General features: G+C 39.1%; 1 protein-coding gene and 1 long non-coding RNA gene across 9 annotated transcripts in view; one reads left to right on the plus strand and one right to left on the minus strand.

Moving 5' to 3' along the window:
• Positions 1-21,904, minus strand: part of foxp1b (forkhead box P1b) — a 363,905-nt gene that overhangs the window by 290,530 nt on the left and 51,471 nt on the right. The gene's annotated exons all lie outside the window — the stretch shown is intronic.
• On the plus strand, positions 20,251-21,373 carry LOC103465600 (uncharacterized). The gene is made up of 3 exons (XR_533823.3): positions 20,251-21,008; positions 21,092-21,156; positions 21,246-21,373. It is a non-coding gene; the product is annotated as an uncharacterized LOC103465600 (long non-coding RNA).

The raw sequence follows: 21,904 nt of genomic DNA on the forward strand, positions 1-21,904 counted from the left end.
GCCAACCTGAAAACGACCAATTAGAAAGTGAAAATGAGATGTGTGGAGGAAACAAGAACTTGTCGTTTGCTTGCTTTAAAGTCCCACGTGTGCAACTTTTCCATGATGACTTTCACACAGAAAAATCAGGATTGACTGGCCCAAGTCTTGGTGTCATGTACACTGCTCTCCGGAGCTGTGCGGCCCTCACTTCTCTCTGTCAGGAGGAAACGATTAAAGATCTGCGGGGCCACATCAAAACCAGCGGCAGGCCAGTTTGACCATGCAGATGTCTGAGGCGCCAGGCAGGGGAGGCTGACCACAGCACCAGCTGGTTTCAGCTCAGGGCCAAACTGCTAATACCCCCCTCCTCCCCTCACAGGTTCCTTGTTTCTATGAATTTCCTGTTTCAAGGGTAATAATTCCTCCCCATAAAAGGTTTGTTTCAATCCAATGAGTGATGTTTCAGCCTTTGGGTGCTTTGAAACCTCACCTGCTGAGTGGTTGTTAAGAAAAGTGAGTGTAAAACTTGTGGAAATTATCTTATTTTGCGAGAATTTCATCACTATTCCCAAAGCAAACAATAGCGGGCATTTCATCACTGTCGACCTGAAGACGGATGGGCTGTCAGCACTCAACCCCTCCCACCACCCCCACTTATCCAGGATCCAGCTCCTGGACTACAAAGAAGTGGCTAAAAAAGGCCGGAGCAATTGCTTTCCCCGACCTGCGTCTTTTACTGGGGAGGAATTCTCAGATGTCAGATTGCTGCCAACGTCCTTGTAGCCAATGGCGGAGAGGCCAGCAAGTTCACATTAACTGTGGAGTGTAACTGCGCTGAACATCTGCTCATGAATGAGAGCGCTGCCCACTAAACTCGGCGAGCCCGGAGCCCCACTTATGAAAAATTCAACGCTCTCCTCGTTGGCACACATGTTTTTTGAGGGGGGGTTTTGCACTATTCTCCCGAGCCCCGGGAATTATATTAGGAGAATTTCAGCGTGGTCTGGTGTATCCGAGGGAACAGCTGGCACTGAAAAGGGGATGTGCTGCTTAGCGAGAACTCGGGGAGCACATGGGAGATCTGCCTTCTCCTGTACCATTTGTCCTTGAAGGGAAAAAAAAACCCCATCAAGTTTAGAGATCTAGATAATTCTAAGAAAGCAAAGGCTACGATAACTGATGGCACACCACGTGTTCTACAGTAGACAGAGCAAAATGGAGCCAAATCTGACAAAAGACAATGGAAGAAAAGTGAGAGTGTTTCATCGTTTCACTAGGAAAAGTGTGGGTGTTAAAATACCCTCATCCACCATGGATGTGACATAAGACTGCACCTCTACAGTCCTGTCCTTCATACACTCTGTTACTGATTAAAAATCCCTTAATACTTCTGACAACACTGAGTTTCAAAGCATACATTATTAAAACATATTTTAATGCAGGATGAGTCACGTGCAGATCTTCTGGGATGACTGATTGAAAGGATCCCATCCCTGCAGCTTGAACAGAGCAAGGCAAAGCCGCATATGCAATTAGTTGTGCAGCACACTGCACTTGTTACAGTACAATTAACTCATTACTTTCTTGTTTTTAACATGGAGAACTGTACTTCTACATTTAAACAATAGATTAGCACATATAATATAGTTTTCTCTATTCTGTATGAACTGTAGGCTTGTTGAACGCACCACTTCAGCCAGTTTTTGATGCGCTTTTTAATCAGGCGTTCCCCAAAGTTTCCTGCCCATAACTCTTCACCATGCTGTCATCTAAAGATGCGTTTAATTCAATGTCCATGTTAGAGATGATATTCAGAAGGGATGTTTTATTGACTGATTTAGTTACATCTGCTTAAAGTTGAAAGTGTCCCAGGCATCTGCACCAAATATAGTCAGGGGAGTGAATTGTAATCTGTCAAAATGACGGACAGGCTTCAAATTTTTCCGTCGATTAAAAAAAATACAGAAAGTATTCCATTAATGCAACCCCTGATCATTAGTGTCATTCCGCTGGGAAAACTTTATGCAGACATGGTATGAAAACAGAACAAAACAAAAAAGGAAAGAAAAATGTGGAGAGTTTAAAGAGCCATAGGTTGCAGACCCGTGGTGCAATGTATTGTATTTCTTGCCTGTTCCATAAAGATCAATGGGTGAAATTAACATGTCTGGCCTTGTGCAGAAAAGGCATTATCATCTACTGTTTGTGATCAGATCACAGGTGGAGAGCGTTAAACATGAGCATGAAAGCCCTAAAGGCATGTGGATGTCTGATAGCCACACAGGAACCCCCTTCTCCTGCTGTGCATGTAAAAACAAAGTACTTTAAGATAAGAGATGATGAAGCCTGTGTGTTATTTTTCCAGGTCTTGCTGTGGGAGCTGCATTGGTGTTTGACAGAAGAACAATAAGGCATATTTTTTGCTTTTTTGTAAATAACAGACATCAATTTTGACACACGATTGTGCACCATGCTTCTAAGTGTTGGGACACAAACTAAGAGTCTCCCACTCATGATCGGATCATCTCTAGATACACGTTTAATCGTTGGTGTGAACTTGAATGCACATGGTGACACGAGCCAGCGATACGTTTCTGCCAAGGATGATGAAACCTTTTCTCTGTTCTTAAGGAAGTGAGGACTCCTGACAAACACTACTAATAAAAGATTACCACACTCAGTAATTTCACTTCTTCCTTTCTGGAAATACAGTTAGAGGATTTCTAGATGTCAGCACAGAATGAGAAGTGAGGGAATGTTCATGTTTATCCTTCTATTTATTAATCCTAATCTCAGAACCACTGTTCCTCAAGACTGGTTGAGGTGTGTAAATAAAAATGGTATGGAAACAAAGCAGTGCATAATTTGTGATGTGCAAGAAAAATGCTATGTGGTTTTTCAATGTTTTTTAACAAAAAAAAATCACATGTAATAATTTGCATTACTTTAACACACATAAATAAAATCCAGTGCAACCATCTGCCTGAACACTGAATGTTTGAAAGCATTCAGTGTTCAGCCTACATGCAGCCTACAGCCTACATGCTAAATCTGAGGTGTGTGGGGGGAAACATGGATGTGGCAGCATCATGATGCTGTGGGGATTCTTTTTCTTTTTATTTTGGCAGGGTCAGGGGAGCTGATCAGAGCTGATGGAAAGATGGAAATAACACCTAATACGACTTAGTCTTCAAGTTCATATTTTTTCTAGTATAAAGAATATGACTAGTGATGCACCGATATGAAAATTGTTGACTTGATATAACTATTGCTGTTAAGGCAATAGTTATATCGGACAGATGACCAACATTGACCAATTTTACATATATATTCCACTCAGAGGTTGCTAGACGTTTTTGTTATCCGCGGACAGCATTAAAAAAAATTGGTCATATGCTATTTTTACCCCTCAAATTATAATCATATTAACATAGACTATTTAGCCGCATTTTTGTGCGCTTTAAACTACTATTTACATAGTTGAACTGTGAATCCAGATCTATCACACATAAAGCACACTAACGTTTTTATGAAAAAAAACACAGACTGTGGCCCCAATAACTTATAATAACTGAAATTAAACGACTTCACTTTAATTACCAGCACCTCACCTGCTGGGGTCTGAAGGCACAGTGCCTCGTGCAGGTGCAGCGGGGTGCCCCTTTTGCTCCTTGCCCCCAAGTGCCCTTTTGGTCAATTTTTTTGAAAAATGTATTTATTTTTATTATTATTATTTCCTAAGCCCTCTGACACATAATAACATGTACTAAAATTATTTTGGTTTTTGTTGTATTTTTCAAGAAAAACAACATAATAAGCCCTCCGGTCACCTTGTTACCTTTGACCTTTTGCATGTGATGCACGACACAATTGCCTTTCGCACAGTGAGATAAAGTGGCTAAAAGCTTTAAAGATTATTTCAAGTTGTAAAGAATTTCTCATGTAATCTGCCCTAATTGCTGTATTTAACCTTGTCCTGTTTGTAACCTCTTCCTATTTGTATCCCTTTCCTGTTTGTAATTTTTGCTCTGTTACCTTCCTTAAGCCTCATTGTTCATTTAGTTACTATTTACGTAACTTGCTGTACATATTATTGTAATAAATAAAAGACTTCCTCTACTCAAAGCTTGAGATAGGCACCAGCAACACTCCCGACCGCACTAAGGGACAAGGGTGTATGGAAAATGGATGGATGAATGGATGGACTTCCTGTATGCAAATTAAAAATTAAAAATAAAAAACAAAAGAGATAAGGCATCTAACTGGAGCTCAACGTAGCGAACGTTCCAGATTACAGAACAGTTTTTGGTGAATTAAAAAAACAAAAAAAAAACATTTTTGGTGAATAAAGTGGAGTAGACCTGCTGCTTGTCAGATGACGGAAAACAAAGTATCGTTTCTGCTTCAGCTCGGAGTCGCGGTTTAAGCAGAGAGGTAATGAAATACAACAGACACTGACAGGCCTCTGCGTCTGCCTTTCTCTGAAGAACTACAGAGCGGGAGGAGACAGTGAGGTGAGGAGAAACTGTTCTTATCTATCGAGCCAGTATTTCTATCATACAGACATTAGGCTGTTGTTGGTGTGCTATTAGCTAGCTGCTAGCTAACGATTTTGCTAGCAAAGCAAGATAACTAAAAAGCTTCTTAACTGTATTGTTAATGATATCAGTCATTCTTCAGTATCGCTTATGCAATGGGGCACATCGCCCGTCCAAAACCTGTCATCTCCATAATGGATATATGTCCGATCTTCTAATTTCCTTTGCTGCATAATGTACATTGCATTTATTCTAACATTAGGTAAATGTATCTTGAAGGAGAATAACACTTAAATAAAAGTCCAACAAGGATTTAAAATTAAAAATAACTCACTCTGAATTAACATGATAGATATAATGTATGTAATAATCAATCAAGCTGCTCCTGTCCAATAAAAGCGTGTCATTAATGAAGGGGAAAAAACTCAATCCAGACGTTAAGTAATATTGTTATGTTGTGCTACGGACAGAGAGACATATTGGTTTAAACACAAGGGTAAATAATTGGTAGTGTGGTGTGTATTATAGTATTCTGATCATAATTCATTATGTTTTGCTTTTTTCAGTTCAGATGCCACACAGTGGCGGAGCCAGAGGGGAGTCCGGTGGGGCCAGTGCCCCCCCTGTCATCTGATTGGCCCCCCTAGTGGCCCCCCCAGATGATTGACATGCAACAGCACCAGGTTATTCCTGTACATTATTTGGAATCATTCTAAGTCAACCTAACATCTAAAGAAGAAAAACAATAATAAATATATGAAAAGAAAATGTATAAAACTTTATATAAGTCCATGTGACATAAATAAATAGATTTTTATCAGGCGCGATACCAGCCTCCTTTATACTCATAACAACAAGCTGATATTCTTCTCCTGGATGTTTCAGTTGTGCTGCGTTGTGGTGCAACTCAAAGGCTAAAGCACTTCATACCTGGTGGTGATGGTAAAACACCAGTGGTGGAGAAAGTACTCAAAAAATGTACTTAAGTAAAAGTACAAATACACAGACAAAAATGTACTCAAGTAAAAGTCAAAGTATCGCATTAACATTTTACTTAAGTAAAAGTAAAAAAGTACTGGTTTTTAAAAATACTTAAGTATTAAAAGTAAAAGTACTTGCTGAATGCATTGCCTAATCACTAATATCATTAAGTGTACCAATCATATGATCATATGCCACAGATAAAACATGTTTTTATTGCGTTTATTCTGTAATATAGTTTAGACTTAGATATGTGATTATATGCATCATAATTTCAGGGATGGAAACATCTCGTCTCCTGTCCTAACATAACATGAACTTCACTTTTTTGCCACACATTTATTTTGAAAGAAATCCAACTGGCAGAGGAGGACATGGAACCAAGGAGCCTCGTAGCAGAGTTGTAGTCTAGACCACTGAACCCAAGACCAAATCAAAACCAGCACCCCGTGCTACATGACAATAACATTAAGTGCACCTATCAAAACTGCTTCTCAAATTGATCTGAAAGATTCACTTTCCCACCTAGATATTAAATACTTAGAGCTGAAATAAATTTAACCAGTATCAATTCAAACTCTTCTTCATTCTGTTTTGCTTTCATCTCTGTGCCACAATACACAGAGGTCTCCTGCCATCCCTAAAGAAATAACGCCCTGTGTGGTTGCCCATATTGCCAATGTCAGAAATAATAATTGTCTGCACCATTAAACATAGCAATTAACAACGCTCAACTATGAACACTGTCCAAGGCCCAATAAGCAAGAAGTAACCAAGCAGGAGGAGCACCGTGACTGTTCTCATCCTCCCTCCTGCTGCAACGTCTGCCACCATGACAGGTGACGAAAACAAAGAGCAATGAGCATGCTCTGTGTTCCTACGTTCTTGTTTTATTTATTCACCAATTAAATATAAAGATATTTTAATGAAATAAAATAGCTACTGCAGTCTACGCAGAGCATTACAAGAACAAAGAACGGCTCTCAGTGAGGCTTCAGCACTATAGGACTTAGTCAAGATCCGTCCAGAAGAATCGGATCGTCCATGAATGTCTTATTACAATATTGCACTTTGGTCACAGCGTTGTCCCATATCTGCGACATGTCAGTCATCGCAGATGCAACATGTGTCTCAGTCAATACAGCTAGCTTTGCTAGCATCACGTCCACGGAGCTTACCTTTCTTTAAGCTTTCCTTCCAAGTGATGTTAAAAAGCGAAGAACTGCTGATTTTACATGTCGCCATATCTTATGATTTATGCAGCGCTATTATATTACTGACGCTCAGAGGAAACCACTGCGCATGTCTTGGAGCTCCGCGTGCGAGTAAAGGTGGAGCCGATGGGTGACAACAGACACTAAGTCACGTTATTGCTTGGATTTTACGGCGCCACCTTAAGTCCCTGAACTTCACATTTTAACGGAAGAAAAGAGCAACGAGACTTGGATGTAACGAGTAACGCGACACTTTTGTAGAAATGTAGTGAAGTAGAAAGTACAGATACTTACTGTAAAATGTAGTGGAGTAAAAGTAGAAAGTATCCATTATTAAATCTACTTAAGTAAAGTACAGATACACGAAAATTGTACTTAAGTACAGTAACGAAGTACTTGTACTTCGTTACTTCCCACCACTGTAAAACACCAATAAGTTATTTATTGATCCTCCACAAAAAAAGAGAAAAAACCGAAGAGGGCCGACAATGTTCTAGTTTGGAGCAGAGGTGGCGCTAGAGTTTTTTTGTTGTCCGTCAAAGAAAAAAATCATTTTATTTCCAATTTGTAGTCATCAAACGAAACATTTATTATTTCTCTGCTAGAACGTTTTTTAAATCAGGTAACATTTCAGGAAATGACGTGATTAGAAGACAACAGAACTCTGATCGTTTCCTGATCCCTCTGCGGGAGAAAAACCAGCAGAAGCGGATCAGCTGAGCTAGAAGCTCCAAAGTCTCTGGTCCATTAAAGCGTCCAGATCAGAGATGATCCTCTGACTGATATTGTTCTTAGTTTGATTAATAATGAGCTCCACGATGTTCTCTGTGCGTAAAGTTGAAACTGTCTGAGCACCAAGTGGTCAGCTGATCACAGTCTGGACAGAAACCAGCGAACTGCTCTCTGTTCTTATTAAGACGAGGCTGAGGAGGGAATCTGACATATTAACTCAGTTAAGTTTTTAATGGTTTTGTTTTTAAAACACCATTCACATAAGCAGTGTAACTATATATTGTATATTTGGCGTTTGTCATCTCATGTGTGATTAATTGGAGCATTTATTGCCCAGCGCTCTGCGCTTGTTTCTGCCTAACGGATCTGCACTTTAATTTCTTTCCTCCCTCAACAGTCAGCTGTTATTCCTCTACTTAAATAAACTACAATAAGTAGATCATAACATTCTTTTTAGGTTATCTCTGTGTGCTGCAAACTCATTAAACATAAACTCATTAGAACCCTGAACCACCATCAGGCAAATAGTTCTGGTCCGACCCGAAATATTGTTACCCGTCAAATGACCTGTCCAAACAGAGCTTCCTAACCAAGGTGTCCATAACTCTTCAACACGCTGTCAGCTCCCTGTCAGAAAGACGCATTTAGTTCAGTGTCCATGAGATGATATTCAGAAAGGATCTTTTATTTGATTGATTTTAGTTTCCTCTGTGATGAACTCTTGGCGTAAAGTCTATCATGTCTCCATGTGCTCCAGTCAAAGGTGTTAATTATAACATGTCAAATGACAGAGGGGCTTAAAAAATAACCAAATATTCAGTTTGGTTATTTTTTTAAAATTAGATAGATTAGATAGATAGATAGATAGATAGATAGATAGATAGATAGATAGATAGATAGATAGATAGATAGATAGATAGATAGATAGATAGATAGATAGATAGATAGATAGATAGATAGATAGATAGATAGATAGATAGATAGATAGATAGATAGATAGATAGATAGATAGATAGATAGATAGATAGATAGATAGATAGATAGATAGATAGATAGATAGATAGATAGATAGATAGATAGATAGATGTACACACAGATTTAGAATTTTGCCCCCCCAGAGGTAGTCCTGGCCCCCCGTTGGCCCCCCCAACTTTAAAAGTCTAGCTCCGCCACTGATGCCACATAAAGAAAGACGTCAGAAACAAAAAAGAAAGGATCTGCCAGAAGCAGCCAAAGGTAGTGGATTGTTGACCAACTGGGTCAGAACGAGTACTGCAGGTAAGAACATAAAGAAAATAAAGCTTCTGACTATGATCAACAGATTTTTTTTGTTAGTGAACAATATATTTAATATTAGAAGGCAGCTGTATGGAGCACCTGCCCCTTTAGTGGTCCCTGCACTGCACTGCCCTGTCTGCATCTGCATCTGCAGAGAAATCTGCTCTGGTTCATCACTCAATTGGATCTGTGTGATCCAAACCCATCAACTGAACTCTTACGAGCTTTTTACATGTGCGCGGTCTGGGTGTGCGCTTTTAGGACTTTTTTTATTTTTGCGTGCTTCACTTCCCCGCAGCGCTCCTCTTGAGCGTCTTTCTCCTTCTGGGCACAGGAGGGTAACGTCTTCAGCTCCATTGGTTAAAACTGCAGGGTGAGTTACGTTTAATTCTTCGCAGTGGCGGAGCCGCGTCCGCATTAGCTGTGCAGCGGACTGTACATGTTACGGTGTAATTAACTTCTGCACCTTTGTTTATTTCCTCAAGATAAACTGTCGGCTCTTCTGTTTAGACTATAAATGGATTAACACAAAGTTGCATTCTCAGGTAGAAATGGCGCGTTTAATTCCAAAGTTTTTTAAATGCGCCTCCTGACCAGACGTTCCAAAGCGTCCGGTCCATAAATCTTCAACACGCTGTCAGCTCCCGGTCAGAAAGACGCATTTAGTTCAGAGTCCATGAGATGATATTCAGAAATGGGGTTTTTATTGATTGATTTTAGTTGCCTTTCCGATTAACTCTTTGCGTAAAGTCTTTAATGTCTGCCCATGTGGACCAGTCAAAGGTGTGAATTATAACCTGTCAAATGCCCGACAGCCTTCAAATTTTCCCGTCTTTTAAAAAAATAAAAATAAAATAATGCTGTTAAGCGACGTCTGATTTCACTAGCCTTTCCAAAAGACTCTCCACCCGCTGATATTGATTCTCTAAAACAAAATTAGCAACAAAATGGAAATGAATATAGGTACATGGTGGTGCATGGGCCCACATGGGTTTACCCATGTAGGGCCACGTAGGCTGTGGCCCTACATGGGCAAACCCATGTGGGGTCCATCTGGTCTGCCCTTCTTTTCCCCATATGGGGCCCACCTAGGCATGCTGGCACCCGTTTTTCTTATGACGCTAATATGTTTGAGACAGTGACGTGCGGTGAGGCTCGTTGCTGGTGACTCTGACTTATGACTTAGACACCATCCATGTGATTGGACCTATGGAAATTTCACGCATGCGCACAACGCTGGTGGACAAAAAGACTAATCTTTTACATGTCATCCATAGCCGCGTTAACTCAGTGAAACTTAGAAATGTAGGTATTAATTTCGTGCTATGATCCACAGCAAAGTGATCTGTATTCGCCAAGCAACGCAGACTCGTTGCCATAGCAACAGACATCAATGTCACTTCATGTTTTAGGATTTAACACCAAAAAACATTCAAGAATTTTGTACACAGAACAAAACATTTAGTTTGTTGTTGTAGTAGTACGTTTTAGGCTTAATGTTTTATTAATAAATAATTGCTGTGGTAGATTAGCTACCGCTTCTACTTTACTGAATTATTTAAACATTAACTGTAGCCCACAAAACGCACATTTAAATAAAAAATTAAACAAAAACATCTTATTGCTGTCTTACCTTTACGCATCAATGAAATCCATGCACCGCTAATTCTGCACAGAAATATCAGTTCATCCAAAACCAAGTCTATCCTCGGCATGTCTTTTCTACTCCGTTTGAGAATCATCAAACTGTCTGGAAGTAAAACTTTCAGCTCGGTGTTGGTCTTCCTTTAGTTATCATCTCCTGCTTCAATTGAAAATCCACTTTAGAAAACTGTTTAAGTGTAGAAATGTAGTCTTTCATGTTGACGTCGGAAGATAGAAGAAAACAAATATATGGCTGTACTTTACTTATTTACTGTGTGGCTAGCTCCATGGCTAGCTCGCCGTGTCTTACTCTGCAGTTGTGCAGTCACTATATCTGGGATCATGAGCGCCCCCAGCGGTGAGGCAAGAGAACTGCCTGCCTCACCTCGAGTCTGTTCTCTGCCGTTTCTTATCGCTCCTCCGCACACAAAACACGATACACACACAGTTAGTGACAAAAAACACTGTACATTATATACATAAGCGAAATTATGGAAAATCAGTCCATATATTAAATGTTTATTAGCCATTTTATTGCCGGCGTACAGACAGGACGAACATGCTGTCATATAATGGCAGCCAGTGCAGTTAGCGAGAGGTTGAGCAATCCCAGGTGAGGCTCAGCTTGCTGCTGCCTCACAGGCTTCGCTTCTGAGCATTTGAATGGGAAAATGCGAAAATCCAGCGATTTTGAAGAAAAACTAATCAGAATTGGTTAAGCTAAGTAAAAAATAGATACTTCATAGTACATGAAAATAGCAATATAAATGATTTTATATTGTATATTATTTTTCAATGATGACAGGTGAGGCTGTGCCTCACCTGCCTCCCTTGACGTCACTGGTTTGAGACCAATATCGGCCTAATCATTTTTGGTGTTTGTTGATGGTTCTCACCGTGTTTTATTTATTGTGTTACTTTCTGTGAAAGCACTGTCTTCCAATTTATCAGAGTTATCGAACAGTGCACCAAGCTCAGTTTATTCTTAAAATTACTTTTACAATACGTTTTTGCAAAAAAAAAAAAAAAGACACCCTTTTCCATCCACTTTCACATGAGATTACAACAAAGCACAGTAAATATTGGTTGAAACTATGCACTGATCCGATATTAATTAAACAATGACATGGTCTCGGATCCATAAGGGCAGATCTATTTAGTCCTTTATGCCTTGTGCTCTTGCTTTATTATTTAATTTACATTTAGAACACTTTCTGGAGTTGTTTATTTTTACATGTTTGACCAAGATAGTCATCCTGTTGCTTTTGTCAGTTTCTTTATTTTACATTGATTGTTATACTCCTAATTGCATTGACTGAACAAATTCAAGTTATGTTGGTTTGAAATGTCTGACCAAGCTTGTGAAGCTATTTGTGTATTTAAGTGTGTTGTGCCGGTGTAGAGATTTTAAAAAATAGCAAGTCATTACATTTATGTCTGTGTTTAAAAAAAAATAAATATTTTTAAGTCAATAAGCACTGTTTTTATGTATAAGATCTATATTGGCCAACACTAACCTTCAAATCTTGATATCATCATTGTAATGGAATAGAAAGAAGTAGATCAGTGTATCCCTAAGTGAAACATGACAAGAAAGGGAAAGAATCCTTTAGCAAGGCACTAAAGTTGAGCGTTGAGTCTGTTTTCTACCTGATCTAACTCACTCTCTTTATCTGGGTTTCCACACATAGAAGCCAGAAGACGATTAATGATTCCCACCCTCCAATTCCAGGCGCAGAATATTGTGGAAATTATGGCAACAGCCCCCCCCCCAAAAAAAAGGATCTGTGAGTGTGATAGTGGCAGTGAAATCCAAGAGGATGTCTGCTGAGAAGCGCATTTAGCTGGTGACAAATGACAGTACTTTGTCTTCCTGACAAGAGCCCTCCTTCATCAAATGTCCAACTTCACATGGAAATAGGAAATCACACATTATCACACTGACAAACAATTACAACCATGTCATTAGCAGCCACCCTGGGCCATGGAACCATTAGCAAAACACAATGTTGCACACCATGCTAACCATCAGAAGGAACGCAGGATGTAGATGGAAATGTGCTGATAAATCAATCATGACACAAAACAACCTGATCCTCATATTGGAGGAGATTTCACCTTCTTGGAACAGTGCACATGCAAGCCAGCTAAATAAATCACAAAAAATTATCTCCAGCTATCAAAAAGTTCTGATGAAAGATTACATCTTTGTTGATGACAGCCTAACGCTTGCCTTATATTAAAAGTCAACACTTTATCGAGTTTCTTTTTTTTCTGTACGTGACTTAATTAGATTGAGCATTAGTATTTTTTTAAGACATCTCCCGGTATCAGGATTTAAATGAAAAAAAAAAAAAAAAAAAAAAGCAAGCCTCTGTAAATATGGCTGCTTACTTCTAACACAAAATTGTTGACACCTAATGTAATTTCAGCGGGATATCCAGCTGAAAGCGCACCGGGTAATATAATGCTCTTAATGAGAATTCCTTCCAGCTTGAGACCTTGGTGACACAGGCATAAAGACTTGGCTTCTCTTTTTAATAAAATAATTGTTACAGTTATTAAAGATGAATCTCATCGCCGAGGAGGTGACAAAATAATTCATTACTAAAAGCAAAGGCTTTAAATAGCTGCAAATTATAAAGCCCTTCCCCCTCTGCCTCTCAAAAACACACCGCTAGATGAATGGGTTTGTTATTTCCTATAAATATTGGATATTTGCCATCCTTGAAAGGGCAGAAATATTGCAAATGTCTTTTGAGTTCTCGGAATCATAATGTATTATTTACTTTAAAAAAATAAAATAAAATTCACACCAAAAAAAGGAAAAGAGTTTTTAGTACTCATTACAATGAACAATGAGAACAATTTTAACAGCATGGGTCCCACATTCACTTAGTCCAACAGTAATAGTAGAATAAAAATACAATTATTAACTCATGCAGAAGCATTCATATTCATCAAAAACACAAAGCTTCCTTACCTTTAATTGGAATTCTGATTAACTTTAAAGTTGAGAATTGGATATTTTATATTTTAGACTCAAATATGTATTCTAGAGATTGATGTTTAGCCTGTATCCACCTCTCAGCTCACCTCTTGATATATGTAAGCAACAGAAATGAATGCTCAGGTTTTTGTTGAATTTCCATCCATCCATCTTCTTACATGCTTATCCCTAGTGAGGTGACCAGAGGTGCTGGTGCCCATCTTCAGCAGTCCTTGATTTTACATTAGTAGCAATAATGTCAATTAATATGTTGAAATACAATCAGGATTTAATTTTAAAAAACAACAACACCAGGGTTTCCCCCATAATGTTATAAGACTGACAGGCCCCAGGCCAAGCATTGTTTGTTTATTTTAAATAGGGTTTTTTTTATACACCAGTAAAAGTGAGTAAAAACAGATTAAGGTCAGTTTATAGCAGACACATTGAACTGGGCATGAGGGGGCTGAACACTAATTGTGCCATCCCTGCACCTACCTGTTAGCCTCACATGCTGTTATTTCCAAATTATGATTTCTGTTTTGTGCCCCTCCAAGTTTTTGTAACTTTTCACATTAACACAAAAACACTGCTGATGGACTGATTCATATTAGCCTGAATGAACAGCCACTGAAAGAAAAGTAACTGCGCTTTCTAACTTTATCTTGTGCAATACTTTGTTACACTAAAGTAACAAACTGATTTGTACATAAGTAGCACTGTGTTAAAGCTACAGTGACATGCCACTAACTACATGCAGTAGCTGAAGGTCAGTTCATATCATCACGCATGAAATAGCAGAAACATACAAGCAGGATCCGATCCCTGCCACCTCCACCCCTTCCTGTTCACAAACCTCTCCTACCTTTATGCATACATCCAATAAAAAGAAAAAAGGAGATATAATTTACAGCAGCAACACAGAAACTTCCCGGCATGCCTTTTAACTCGCCGTTTTTCACTCCCTCCGCAGCAGGATGTCCAGAGGAAATGCTTTATAAAGATCCTGCCGACATGAAGAGCCGCTTTGACTTACTGGTGCATTACTGTCTAAAAGCCAAAGTTATTTAGACCAATAAAAGGCTAATATATTGTTGGAGTGGAATTACAAAGAAGTTATCTCTGCCTTAGTAACATCACCGCAACCCCCTGATGTTGTTTAGATCAATAAGGCCCATTAAAGCACAGACCTCGAGCACAGATAGGGCTGCACAGTCACAGTAAAAAAATTCATTAAAAAATTGCTAACTCTTCCTTTCTCTAATACGTAAAAGCAGGTTCATCAAACGAACAAGGTTGAGGTTTTGAATGCAGTTTCTCCATTATGCTGTGCTCTTCTTAGCATTGTCCACCAGGTGATGCACTAAATCATTCAGAAAGATGCTGTCCATCTGTCCTTTAGGACTGATGACCAACAGCCGCTTAAGAGGACGCAGCAGAGCGGATTGTGTGTGTGTGTGTGTGTGTGAGTGAGTGAGTGAATGTGTGTGTGCATGCGCCATCTGTGCGTGCATGCGTGTTTATGCGCACATGACTTCGGGGAGTACAGACGAGACTCAAATTGCAGCATGCCGAGACATCAGAAGAAACCACAGGAAACAAGTTATGACGCTATCTCTATCAGCACACAAAATGACAAACAAGATTTTTTTTTGTTCCTTTTTAAAGTACAAAATGTCCCCTCAGGCAAAAACTCTGTCAATAGGAAGTTTACAGACATGGTGCATGTCAGGTGGCAGGGGGGTGGAGAAAGAGAACAAGAGTTCAACACATAAACAACATTTTTTTAAAAGAAAGGAAGAAGAGTCTTTTGCAAGCTTTCTCTTCCCTTGGAGTGTCTCTGTGGGGGCCTCGCAGACGATGGTTTTTTAGTCCCTGGTGGACGCTTTTATGACACAACTTGAGCTGCTGAAGTCACTACACCTCATCACCAAAAAAAAAGTAGATCAGTGTGCATAAAAAGGTGCCTGTGTTCACTGCAAAACAAAAGTCAACATACAAGTCCTTCCATTTGGAAATGATCAGGTCATTTCTAAATAAAATCAAGCTGATGTCTTGCAGAAATACATAGACTTTCTCACAATTATAACCACAAACCACAATGTTATTCCATAGGCATTTTATGTTCTGTGCAACACAAAGTTGCACAGAATTGTAAAGAGGAAGCAAAATGCTGCAACATTTTCCACAATTTGTATTTTAAACATTCTGAAAAGTGTAGTAGGAATGCACCAATCTGAAATTAATATCTGTATTGGTCCCAATATTAAAAAACTTCTAGATCAGGTATCATGACAATGTGCCCGATTCGTGAGAGCAGATCTATTCAGTCTAATTTTATGTTTGGTACTCTGAAGCGACACCATGCTTTATTATTTATTCTATATTTTATTAAAATTCCTAATTGCAATTTCTGAACCAATTGAAAGGTCTGTTGCAGCTTATTTTTTACATGTTTAACCAACTTATTTTTTTAGTCAGTTTGAGTTTATTTATTTTACATTGGCTGTTATACTCCTGACTGAACTGACCGAACTAAGTAAAGTTGTTTTTACATGGTTGACCAAGCTTGTGAAGCTAGTGGCGTTCTTAAGTGTGCTGTACTGGTGGACAGTTATCAAATTTGTAATTCAGTACATTTATGTCTTTGTTTAAAAAAAAATAGAAAAGCTTCGGCACCGTTTGCATCAGACCCGTATCGGCCGATAGTCAACCTCAGATATCGGTAGTGGAAAAATCTGAGCATTCCTAGTTTTGAGTCCCCAGGAGTCAATACTTATTTAAAAATTATCTTTTGGGGGTGTCTCTTTTTTCTCATTCTTTTGTGTGTCAAATAAAGCCCAGTTCACACTACAATTTTCTTAAGTATTCATGTCCAGCTATTTTTCTGCTTCCCTGTTGAGGCAAAGCATCCCTACAGCATGACTCTGCCACTCCCTACAGCAGTCGTATTTATGCAAATCAAGACTTCTGAAGGCCACCGGACACAGTGGATTGTATTTAGTGGCATCAGAGTAAGGTGAACAAATCAAAAATTTACACGTCTTTCTAGGTTTTACTTTTAAAAAAAATTATTTTCCTTCCACTTCAAAATATGTGTTGCTTTGCATTGCAATATTACCTGTATTCAAAATTAGGCTGGAGGTTACACTGTAACACAATGTGAAAAAGTTCAAAGAGCTCCAATGCTCCTGTAAGACACCTGAACTACTCACACAAACAAAAAGCTCCTTTTTAAAAGATCTTAGCATCACAGGTAACTGCAGGTGCTTTCATTTAATCCTTTAAGGATTTTGAAGCCCCACCATGCAGAACCGTGGGCATAGACAGAGAACAAAACATTCATTACTTTGACAGCTGGGCATAATAATAAATCAGAAGATGATCAACCATGATAACGTGATATTACCCAACAATAAATACGGCGCCAATGAAGCAGGCGGAGAACAACGTGGAGAAACGGGGAGAGGGAGCGTTCCAGAAAGAGCAAATCTTCGAGCGGCAAGTGTGAACATAAATAAAGTGTGCCACATCTTTTACCTTCTTCAATTATGTGCCTTTTGACATGCAAGCTGAGCGAGGTGTAATTAACATCTCAGGAGATAATGGGGTCGCCACTCACTGATCAATCTCGCACATATATTATTGTCCTTTTACCAATTGGGTTGGCTGTTATTCTGGCAGGGAAATATTCCAACCTCTTTTTATTATTATTATTTTTCCCTTTTGGATGGATTGGGAAGGAGGAGGGAGGTGATTTAATAAAAACCCTGGTAATAGGCCTAATAACTCATCCAATTGAGCTCATCTTCCACAACATCAATTAGGCTAAGACCCAACTTCCAAGGAGCATTGTCTGTAACAATAAAGAGTAAACCTAGCTCGATTTATGAAGGAGCTGATGTGTTTGCCATAATCAATAACAGGTTGTATCACAAGACAAGAGATGAACCCAGTGAATACAGTACAGACCAAAAGTCTGGACACACCTATTCATTCAATGAGTTTCCTTTATTTTCATGACTATTGACATTGTAGATTGACACCGAAGGCATCAAAACTATAAATTAACACATGTGGAAATATGTACTAAACAAAAAAGTGTAAAACAACTGAAAATACACCTTATATTCTAGTTTCTTCAAAGTAACAACCTTTTGCTGTATTACTGCTTTGCACACACACTGCATTTTCTTAATGAGTTTCAAGAGGCAGTCACCTGAAATGGTTTTCACTTCACAGGTTGTGCCCTGTCAGGTTAATAAGTGGGTTTTCTTGTCTTATAAATGGGGTTGGGACCATCAGTTGTGTTGTGCAGAAGTCAGGTGGACACACAGCTGATAGTCCTACTGAATAGAGTGTTAGAATTTGTATTATGGCAAGACAAAAGCAGCTAAGTAAAGAAAAACGAGTGGCCATCATTACTTTAAGAAATCAAGGTCAGTCAGTCCGAAAAATTGGAAAAACTTTGAAAGTGTCCCCAAGTGCAGTCGCAAAAATCATCAAGCGCTACAAAGAAACTGGCTCACATGAGGACTTTGCAAATACTCAGCCATTATTTTCTTATACTTCCTGCAGATTTCCTCATAGAAATATATTTAGGCTCAAGCAAAAAAAAAAAGGAGGCTAAACAATTTTACCACTGTGACGCTCTGAAGCTTTATTTTTGCTTGGCTTCATGGAAAGCTAAAGAAATCAAGAACTGCCGGTTTACTGCAACCAGCCATATCAACAGACAGTCTGTAATATAACACACTGCCTGTGAAGTTCAATATTTCTAAAAACAAAAATAAAAGAACTGGAGAAAAAAAAAAGTATGACGAGTAGTTTATAATATCAGGCATAATAGGATCAGTGCTTTGTGTTCCTGCAGGGATTGTTATAGGTTGTACTTTGAGTGTGTTATTAACTCAACGCTTGGTGAACACGTTATGGTTATTTTACAATTTAGACTTTAAACAGATGTGCACTTTATGTGGCATGTTCTCTCCGGAGTTTAGATGCCACTATCTTTATGGGGGAGGGAGCTGCAAGACAGGACAGGTCATAAAAGTTGCCTTTGAAACTTTGGGCAGATTAATGCAGACGTGACAGTGAGCGAGCAGAGATCAAAACAGCTCACCTTTTCAGCACCTTCTATGCTTACTGTAGCATTTGACATCCCGGCAGGTAAAAATCAGGAAAAGCAGGATGCGAACAAGTAAAAAGAGTTTTCCAATGCATGTTGAGTTTTGTCTTACCGTCCGTCTGGAAAAATGAAGTCTTTGGTCATAAAAAGATGTTGGGTCCGTTGGATATCTAAAAAAATAAATCAACATTGAGGATGGTAACTGTGACCATGGGACTGGAGGCTTTTCTACAGGTTTTTTTTACAGGTTTTGGGCGCCCATGACCGAAAAGTACGGTGGCCAACAGGTGCAAACAAAAACAAAAAGCGAATGCAGCAAACAAAAAGTGCTGAAAACGGAAGTGCTCCAGACCACTAGGGGGAGTCTAATAAACAAACTGTGTCCGAATTTAGGCTCTGCATCCTTAATATTTGCTGTATTACTCTTAAAATTACACAAAATGATTTTTATCTCAAATATCTGCTCGGTTCATTAATAAATCATCTAATTCCAATATTGCTCCGACGTTTTCGGAGCTGTCTGCTCCCGCTGCATTAACATCCAGCTCCCCTCGCCTGCTGTCAGCTGGCCGGGAGCTCCAGGTTCGGTTCACCGAGAGAGAACGCATGTCTCCCGGCAAATCGTTTTAAAAACTCCCGCTAGTTTTCCCCTATGAGTGGAGGTGAAACACAGATATTAAGTCAGGTAGTAGTAAAATCTTTTGGTTCACTAAAGTATTTAATTTATTCCTGAGCAAATGGGTTTGACTGATTAAAGTTAAGCCTTCAAACATAATCGTTTTATTTAACTGTAATGTCTTACTACCTGAGATCTGGAGAGTGTTTGAAAATGAATAATATCCCATGTATACTTTAAACATTTTAGAATCAGGCAGATTTCCTTTTTACTATGAAACAACCTTTATTACAAAAGGTGAAGAATAATAGAGAAATAAAGAGTAAAAAACAACAACTTTGAGTCCGTTTCTTTTCCTTCGCCGCTCTGTGCTTCACGTTGTCACGGTTGCTAAGCAACATAACACCGAGATGGAGGCTGGGCAGCTAGCCGGAGGCTACAGCTTCTCTTCTGGTCGTCCATATTCGTGGCCTTCGAAGGACCGTTTCTCACATAGACATAATAAAAGGACAATGGGCCGCTCTCCTCTTATCAATACATATTTATATAAATATATAAACATAAATAAAAAATGATTAATACTGAATAATATACATTAGGCTATACATGTTTATGCACACACACACACACACACACACGTTTTCCAGCCTACGGGTTCTGGCTTCAGAGAGATTCAGCAGCTGAGATTGGGTCCAAAACCCGATACGAGATTCATCCGGGCTGCAGTGAATCTGTCTCTCTCCTTAAAGACATTTCTTCTTCTTCATCACGTCGTAGGAAACCTTCAAAACAAAAACGGGAGATTTTTGAGTTATCTTACGTTGACAGAGTGAAATTATTAAATAATTGCCATTATCACCTGTGTAAACTTTGCTGGTGAATGTTTAGATTTTTATAATATTGTTTAATGAAACAATATTATAGCCTACTATAGAAATGTCTATAGTAGGCTATTGTACCAGATCATCTAAATGTTGGAGAATGACTGAAACATTTGAAGATTTACAGAATCTCGGTTAGCTTTCAGAGCGGGGCTGAACACCAAGCGCTACAGCTAGCATTAGCTGGTGTTTCGCCAGTGGACATAAATACAGTATAGTAATATTCTAATCACAACAAATACACAGTAATATGTCCATCTTACTTGCGAAAAGTCTGTCGAGCCCTCACGTCAGTAGTCCGTCGATCCGATCAACAAATTCCGCAGTGCTGAGACATCTTCCGCTGATTTGGTTGAGCAAAGCAGGAGGGACGACCGCTCCAAGAGAGCATTTGCGCCGTAGCAGTCAATCGGGGGGCGGGGAGTCTATGTCTATGCTTCGAAGGATCAGTTTCTCAGGGCCCTTGAAAGGATGCAGAGCCTAAATTCGGACACAGCTGTTTTTTGTTAGACTCCCCCTAGTGGTCTGGAGCACTTCCGTTTTCAGCACTTTTTGTATGCGTCTCTTTTTTGTTTGCTGCATTTTATTTGTAGTTGTAGTCTTTTTTGTTTGCGTCTTTTTTTGTTTGCTGCATTCAATTTTTGTTTGCGTCTCGTCTTTTGTTTGCATGTTTTCTCTGTTGCTGCGCGTTTGCACCTGTCGGCCACCGTACTTTTCGGTCATGGGCGCCCAAAACCTGTAAATATTTTCTTTCGAATGTTGTCACTACAACTTTAGGTTCGGGGACTTTGGGGATTTCAGCTGTTGCCAGGTGGTTGTGGTTTCTAACCCCTGTGAATACAGGGGGCCCACTATGATTATGTAACATGTGGAACCACCAGGGGTTCCACATGTTACATGTGGAACCCCTGGTGGGAGCTCACTATGGGAGCCCACATAGTGAGCTCCCATAAAAGGGAGGCTGGTGACCAATTGTCAATCTCCTCTGCTCGACCAGGTGTGTTGGCCCACGCGTTTGTGATCAGGTTTGTGTGTGTTGTTTTTTGTTGTAAAAACAAAACTTTTAATTTGTTTATACTAAGTCAGTGTTTGTGGTGTTTTTATATAGGGCCACATTTCATGTTTTGATCGGACGATTGCTCTACCTGGGCGTGCGGTTGATCGACGCTGCAGGTAGGCGTTGTATATTTTTTAACTGGTTGAATTGCATGTTTTTTATTTCAAAGATTTAATAGGCGTTTGGTAATTTTTTTGTTTTTCAGTTGTCGCTGCACCCTGCTGTTCTTTTAGAGTTTGATTTTCTTCCATTGTTTTTCATTTATTTTGTTTATCTATTGTTTTTGCAAATGCACGTGCTCTTATTTTGCAATAATAAATATTGTCGCTTTTAGACTGGTTGTTTTTATTGTACTATAAGTGGCCATAGCAATTATATTTAGTAATATTTTTTTTTAAAAAAAGTATATTTCCCAATTCTCTCATGACACAAACGATGGATAAAAATGGTAACAGTCCTCACAATTCCCAACACCATAATTCTTTCCCCTCAATATTGATAAATGACAATAATTTCCCATCCTTACTCCAAAACATCTTGTTTTATTTCAAAATTAGTAAAAACTACCACAGCCACTATCCTCTTAAAACCACCAGGTTGACGCTCAACTTAAGCTAAAGATTAGACATTTTCAACAAATCTCTAATTGTAACTGAACTGAAATCACAAAGTAGACAATCCCAAAGTTGAGATGGCATCCTCACTTGCAGTATTTTGGCTTATTGAGGTTGTGTAACAGCTAAAGACAATCTCAGGGATTCACACTATTTTCTCAGTGACCTGTGTTGACTTTGGTACCACCTCCTGGGCCAGACAGGAAGACCCGCTTAGTGAAGTCTCTGGTCGCCCAGAACGCAGCTTCTT

Source organism: Poecilia reticulata, chromosome 5 (genome assembly GCF_904066995.2).
Source record: "Poecilia reticulata chromosome 5, P_reticulata-male-v2, whole genome shotgun sequence".
Lineage (NCBI taxonomy): Eukaryota > Metazoa > Chordata > Actinopteri > Cyprinodontiformes > Poeciliidae > Poecilia > Poecilia reticulata.